The sequence below is a fragment of the Camelina sativa genome, chromosome 8, assembly GCF_030686135.1.
Source record: "Camelina sativa cultivar CO46 ecotype springtype chromosome 8, ASM3068613v1".
In the NCBI taxonomy this organism is placed as follows: domain Eukaryota; kingdom Viridiplantae; phylum Streptophyta; class Magnoliopsida; order Brassicales; family Brassicaceae; genus Camelina; species Camelina sativa.
The window spans coordinates 12,467,135-12,474,544 of record NC_141887.1 but is presented as its reverse complement, the minus strand read 5'-3'; the positions used below and the strand labels follow the sequence as shown (position 1 = coordinate 12,474,544).

The window sequence follows — 7,410 nt, the reverse complement described above, 5'->3', positions numbered from 1 at the left end:
AAGAGTGGATTGATCTCAATGATACAAGCCAACAAATTTCATGGGTTGCCAATGGAGGATCCACTAGATCACATTGATGAGTTTGACAGAATATGTGGACTCACAAAGATCAATGGAGTGAGTGAAGATAGATTCAAATTAAGGCTCTTCCCATTTTCTCTTGGAGACAAAGCTCACCTTTGGGAGAAGACTCTTCCTACTGGAGCTATCAACACATGGGATGCATGCAAGAAAGCTTTTCTGGCCAAGTTCTTCTCCAATGCAAGGACTGCTAGGTTGAGGAATGAAATTTCTGGGTTTGCTCAAAGGAATAATGAGAGCTTTTGTGAAGCTTGGGAGAGGTTTAAAGGATTCCAGACTCAGTGTCCTCACCATGGCTTCAGCAATGAGTCACTTCTAAGCACCTTGTATAGAGGAGTGCTTCCCAAGATAAGAATGCTTCTTGATACAGCCTCTAATGGCAACTTCCTCAACAAGAATGTGGAAGAAGGATGGGAATTAGTTGAGAATCTTGCTCAATCTGATGTCAATTATAATGAGGATTATGATAGGACCATAAGGGGCTCCTCAACTGATCAAGGGGACAAGTATAAGAAGGATTTGAAGATGGTCAATGAGAAGCTTGACAAGATACTCCTCAGCCAGTCCAAGTCCATTCACTTCATTGGTGAAGAAGAAGCTCCAGCTCAAGAGGGGGAGCCTGAATTTGCTGAGTTGTGCTACATGCAAAACCAGGGAGGATTCAAAGGCTACAACCAAGGAGGTTTCAAAAACAACAATCTCTCTTATAGAAGCACCAATGTGGCCAACCCTCAAGACCAAGTCTATCCACCTCCTCAACCTCAACAACAGCACCAAAACTACATCCCCAAGCAACAACATCAAGTGTTCCAGCCCCAATTGTGTCCCCCACCAGGGTTTCAGACTAACCAAGGCCAGGAACAAGACTTAAGAGCAATGATGCAACAGTTGTTGATTGGGCAAACACAAGGCAAGATTGAGGAAGCCAAACAGTTTGTTGAGTTGAATCAAAGGCTCACATCACAGTACAATGATCTGAACATGAAGTTTGAAGGTCTCAACTCCAGAGTGAAGTATATGGAGAGCAACATTGTCTCTACTTCAGCTCCTAAACCCAACCAACTCCCTGGAAAAGCTGTTGAAAATCCAAGGGAGTTCACTGCAAAAGCCATTCATATCTCTGATGAGGAAGTCACTGAGGACAGTGAAGTCCAAGTTTGGGGGAATTCATTAGTTACTGAAGCCCCAAGTGACGTTTGTGCAAAGCAACTGGAGTCCGTTATTGCACTCGACCAAGTACTCGAACAGCCACTCGACCGAGTGCATGCTCGAGTGGTCGATCGAGTTGCAGACTCAGAAGCTGTCAAGCCTGCTAAGTACATTCCTCCTGCTTACAAGCCACCTCTTCCTTTCCCAGGACGTTTCAAAGCACAAAAGATTAAGGAGCTTAAGGAAATCATTGAGAGAAAGGAGATGATGGCTAAGCAACAAGAAGAAGAGAGGGTTTTAAAGGAAGAAGCTGTGGTTGAGGAAGTGTTGGCCATACAAGAGATCACCATTGCTTACCAAGAAGAAGAGAGAGGACCTGCCTTGGAACAGTATGATCCATATCCTCTCTACAAAGATTTTTTGCTTGATTTGTCAAAGAAGAAGGCTGAAGCTCAAGATGAGAAGGATCTTGAGGACCTTGGAGGAGTTATCATTCCAATCAAGCTTAAGGATCCAGGACCATTCTATCTGCCTTGCACACTTAGCTATCTCCACTACAACCAATGCCTTTGTGATTTAGGAGCTTCAACAAGTGTGATGCCATACTCCATAGCACAAAAGCTTGGGAGAACTGATTTCAAATCCACCAACCTTCATATATGTCTAGCTGATGGGTCAAACAAGGAGATAGTTGGAAGGTTGGAGAATGTCCCAGTCAAGATAGGGAAGGCAAGGGTTCACACTGATTTTGTGGTGTTGGAGATGGACAAGGAACCTGAAGATCCAATCATTCTTGGAAGGCCATTCTTAGCAACTGTTGGAGCAGTTATTGATGTCAAAGAGGGTCTTGTGACCTTGAACATTGCTGAAGATATAGCCATGAAGTTTAACATCTATAACCCAACCAACCTTCCTACCATTGATGATCAACCTTTTACTATCAAGGACAAAGGAGGTCAAGAAGGTTCAAGTGGTGAAGCAACTCCAAAGGCTAAGATCTCCTCTCAAGATGATTCTGTGGAAAAGCTTAAGAGGTCAGTTCAAGAGTTGACTAGTATGGTTGAGGATCTTCAAGTTAAGCTGAACAAGAGGTCCTTAAGGAAAGCAAGACCAAGGCTCAAAATCAAGAAGAAATATGGTTTGTGTGTTAAGGGTGAGGAGATCAAGGATCAACTTCACAGTGATCAAGAGGTTCCAGGGAGGATTTCATCACCTCCTTGGTATCTAAACCAAGTCTAAAAAGGACACCAAAGTCAAGCTTAGTGACTTTAAACAAGCTCACTAGGGAAGAAGTCCCTAAGGTATCCTTTGTAAATATGGTTTATTTTCCTTGTAGTTTTGATGTGTTTTCTTTTATGTTTGTGTTGGACAGGCCTTTAGGTGAAAATATAGTTGGGTAAGGAGTGATTTAGACTTGGAGAAGGAGACTCGCAGGCCCACTCGACCTGCCCACGAGAGGTACTCGACCGAGCTAGAAAGAAATTAAAGCCCATTTGATCTTCAAATCGCTAGAACGATCAAGTGGAGGGAGGAACAAGAAGAAAAATTTTGAAATTTCAAAATTTGGTCAAGGTGCTCGACCGTGTACAGTCGAGTGTGGGGTAGAGTGGCAGCAAAAAGCAGGTCAAAGATTCCCATTTCAAATTTGAATGGTATGGACGCTCCACCCTTGTCTCTTTGTCCCCTTAGCTTCTCTATATAGACCTAGCATGAGATTATACCTCTCACATTCTCTCATTTGCTCAAAACAATTGAATTCAAGTTTTAAAGTCTCTCTCATAGCTTATCTTTTGCTCAAGCTTAGTTCTTTCAAGTTTTTGGGTCACTAACCTATTAACTTTGAGCTTTGAGTCTATTCCCTTCAGTTCTTTTTGAAAAAATGTCTTCAAGAATCACTAGGAAGTCTCAACAAACCGCTGCAACCTCCATGGAACGTCATGATGCTAGCCTTGAATCAAGAGGAGAAGCTGGAAGGGCCACTCGACGCCCCACTCGATCATGCACTCGACCGAGTGGCCGTTCGAGCAGCCGGTCGAGCCAGATGTCGTGTCCAAGGAGAGAGTCAGTTGAGGAAGATCCTGAGAGGACTGAAAGTGAAGAAGAAAGGGAGCCAACTCTTAGTGATTTCATGAGGAGAAACAAGGCCAAAGGGAAGAGGCCAGCAGTTGAGGTTGAACAAGAGGAGAGTGAGAATGAGAGTGAGGAAGAAAGTGAAAAAGAAGAGATAGAGGATGATGGAGAAGCTGAGTCTTGTGGGTTGTCAAAGAGGCAACTTTATGATGCTTTCATGAGAATGGAGTTCTTAGGGACCAGATATCCACACAAGGAAACCATGGAGAAGCTAGCCATTGGTGAAGATGTGGAGTATCTCTTTGAGAAGAGCAACCTAACCAAGTTTATGGGGCTTTGCATGGAGGGCTACAAAGAAGAGAGTTGTGAGTTTCTAGCCACAGTCAAGTTGCACACATATGCAAGGAAGGATGCTGAGTTTGGAGCTGGTCACATTGCTTTCACAATCAAGGGGAAAAGGTATGAACTTTCAATGAAAAGATAGCCAATGTGTTTGGTTTTGAGGTTGGGAGCAATAGGAGTTTGATGATTCCAAGAGAAGAGCTCTATGCTGTGTGGGAAACCATTGGGGACAACAAATACTACTCATCCTCCAATTCCAAGAGTTCAAGGATAAGGAGCCCAGTCCTAAGGTACTTCCACAAAGCTCTTGCCAACACCTTCTTTGCTAGGAAGGAAACTGGGAACATTAATGAGGGGGAGCTAAAGATGATTGATTTGGCTCTCAATGGAGTCATTTTTCAAGCAAGAAATGGTACCATCATTCTTGGGAGCACTGTGGAGACTGACCTAGCAATGGTGCTCATTGACCACATGATTTACTTGAGAAGTTGGGTAGGCAAGCTGGAGAATAAAGGATCAAGAGGAGCACTAACCATTGGAGGCATCATTACTCCAATCCTACAAGCTGCTAAGGTTCCACTTAGAGGAGAAAGGGTTTCACCAAGATGGATTGACTCTAACTACCTCACCTCTACTCTCATCCTAGCCAAGGAGATGCATCAAGGGAATCACAATTTCAACTTTGAACTTCCAACACTTGTGAAAAAGCAACTGATTTTGCCTAACCAAGAGCTCACCACCATTCAAGAAGGAGCCAACATTGACTTTTGGCCAGCTGAGGAGCATTTGTTTGATGGGATAGTTCAACCTAGAGTTGATGAAGCTGGAGATGTGCAAATGGCTGATGGGGAGGAGCAATTTTACTTTGAGGATTATGAGCTCAACCCAAGAGATAGTAGAGGAGTGAGGGAGGCTACCAAGAGATTAACTCTTTTGCAAAAATGGAACAAATGGCATGGGAAGAGGTTTGATAAGCTGAAGAAGAAGGTGACCAACATGGCTAAGTCTATCAAGGGCTTAAAGAAGGAGATTGCTGAGTTGAAGAGTGGGAATTCTTCACCTACACCATCAAGCCCTTTGAGGAGGAGTAGCTCAACTAGAGCACTTTCTAGAGTTGCGAACCCTGTGGAACCAGCTAGGGCTTCAATGTATGAGCCAAATCAGAGGAAGAGGAGCTCAAGTACCCGAGAACAACCATTTTCAAGATACTCGACCGGGTCACTCGAGCACCCACTCGACCGAGCACCTCTACTGCACTCGGCCGAGTTCCAGCCCAGATCACCCTATGGCTTCCCACCTCCAGCTGCTTATCCAGGATATCCAGGTTACCCTCCCATCCCACCCCAGTACTTCATGGATCCAGCACTCTACCAGCAGTTCTACCAGCAGCAAGGTCAGAATTTTGACACTCGTGGTCCAGCTCGACCCCCCCCCCCCCACTCGAGCACGTACTCGACCGAGTCCCGGTCGATTCCCATCGTCGAGCTGCCCCAATCTCCACCTCCAAGCCATCAACAAGACCCCAACTACTCCTATGACAACATGCAGATGGATGTGGACGACTACTTCCACAATCCCTAAGGTACCACTATCACCTTCACTTGTAGATATCATTGCATTTGACATTGTGTTTTGTGATTTGTTTTTAATCTTGAATCCTCAATCAAATTTCTTTCACACACGGACAGTGTGATTTAAGTTTGGGGGAGGGTTTGAGATAGCATTTGATATTGTGTTTTGTGATTCTTATTTCAAATTTTTAGCATCACCATGTTAATACTTGCATAACATCTAAGGCATAGAAAAACCCTAAAAATTTGAAAATTTTTACAAAAAATCTTTATAAAAAAGAGTGTTCATGTAGTTTGCACTGCACATTAGGATCTTGTTTAGCATGTTTCATGTAGGATTGTATAGTATTTGCATTAGGGATCTATGATGAGTATTCCCTTGTTAGCTTGTTTATTCACTAGACTAGGATCAATGCCCAAGTTAATAGTACTTTGATGCTAGTTGAGTGGTTAGAAGCATAAGATTGAACCAAGCCTTGAATTCCTACATTGCATTTGGTCTAAATTGAAGGATGTTGAGATTTGAAACCATTTCCTATTTATAAGAACCTAATATTGACTTTCAATTATCAATGTGTGCATTGTTTTAAACTCATGGATACCATATACATATTTGGATCATCTTCTTCCTTTTTACCACTCTTGTTGATCCAAGTAGCTGATTTCCTCATTAAGAATCAGTTCCCCTACCCCTAAACCAAACCTTCTTACAAGCCATGTTTATTCTTGTGTGTGTGAGGCCTATTTTTGGGATTGAGCTTGGTAGAAAGTGTTAGGTTTGAACTGACAAGAGTAAAACCTTGTGTAGTTCTAGTTTGCATTTTTCAAACTAGATAGGACTAGGTGGTTCACTTGTTGGGTTTGGGACTTGGCTGTTATGAAAAGAAAAGAGGAAAAGAGAAAGAAAAGGTTAGAGTCTTTAGGAGGGGAATATTTTTAAGTAAAATCAAAGTCTAGTGAAAGAATGGGAAGTATGATATTGTGTAAAGATGGTTTCAATCAAAGAAAATAAAGAAAGAAAAAGAAGAGTATAGCAAAATGCTTTTATGTCTTATGAATAAGAAGAAAAGAAAACCATAGCAAATAAGTAAGAATCTCCCATTTCACTAGAAAGATCAAATAAGAAACCTCTTCTAAGACTTTAAAATCAAAAGAGAAAAGGGTGAAAGAGAAGAGAAGAAGTTAAAGGGAAGCACTAGGATCAATTGGGTTTAGATTGATAGGATAAACACTTTGGGTGCCTTTGGGTAGACAAGGTTTTGTTCTTGTATGTGTCTAAGTGTTCTTACCTTTAGCATTCTTCTAAAGCTCAATCCATCATTGTCTCTAAATCTTTTACTACCAAGCCAAATGAGTTTAAGCATTGCATATAATTGATTCATGTTCTTGATTAATGAATGTTAAAGGAAATGGGTGATTTGAATACATGTGGACATCTAAGGCTCAAATCAGTAAAGGATGTGATATGCTTGTCTAAAATCTTTAAGTACAGCTCATTCAACTTGCATCATAGTACTAGTAACTTGGACATTGATTCTAGATGGTCTATTTGCAAGCTTTAGGAGCTGAGATCCCACTTTCAAACCTCACCTACCTTCTTATGTCTTGTTCATTTGCTTGAGGGCAAGCAAAGACTAAGTTTGGGGGTGTTGATGTTCATATATTTTACCTTGTTTTCCCTTAGTTTATTCACAACTTTTGCATCTTTTGCTATCAATTTAGGCCATCATTGTGTAGCTTTAGGACTAATCATGCATTAGAGTATAGTTGCATTGCATTTGCATCTTTTCATGCATAAACAGGTGATTTTGGAGCTTAAGGAGCATGGAAGCAATGCCGAGGAGAAGTGAAGCAATCCTGAGGAGAAAACAAGAGAGTTAAGGTTGTAGAATCAAGGTCCGGAGTCCAACTCGACCGCACCACTCGACCACCACTCGACCGTGTGCTGAGAAGGACTCGACCGAGTGGAGAATGCACGAGAGAAGCCAGCTCGACCAGCCACTCGACCGAGCACTGGTCGAGTTGACCGAGCCGTTGACTGCTTTGACTTTTTGTATTTTTAGGGCTTCCACCTCACCTCCTATATAAGGCCCTTGTACCTGCAGCCACCAAAGAGTCCAGCTTTTGAGAGAGTCTAAAACCTAGTTTTTACCTTTTTTAGATTTATTTCTTTTGCACTTTCTTTTATTTTAGATTT

General features: G+C 42.2%; 1 non-coding gene across 1 annotated transcript; it reads right to left on the bottom strand.

The window, feature by feature from the left end:
- Positions 1-273: 273 nt before the first annotated feature.
- On the bottom strand, positions 274-380 carry LOC147940001 (small nucleolar RNA R71). The gene has a single exon (XR_015564817.1). It is a non-coding gene; the product is annotated as a small nucleolar RNA R71 (small nucleolar RNA).
- Between the last annotated feature and the right edge of the window lie 7,030 nt (positions 381-7,410).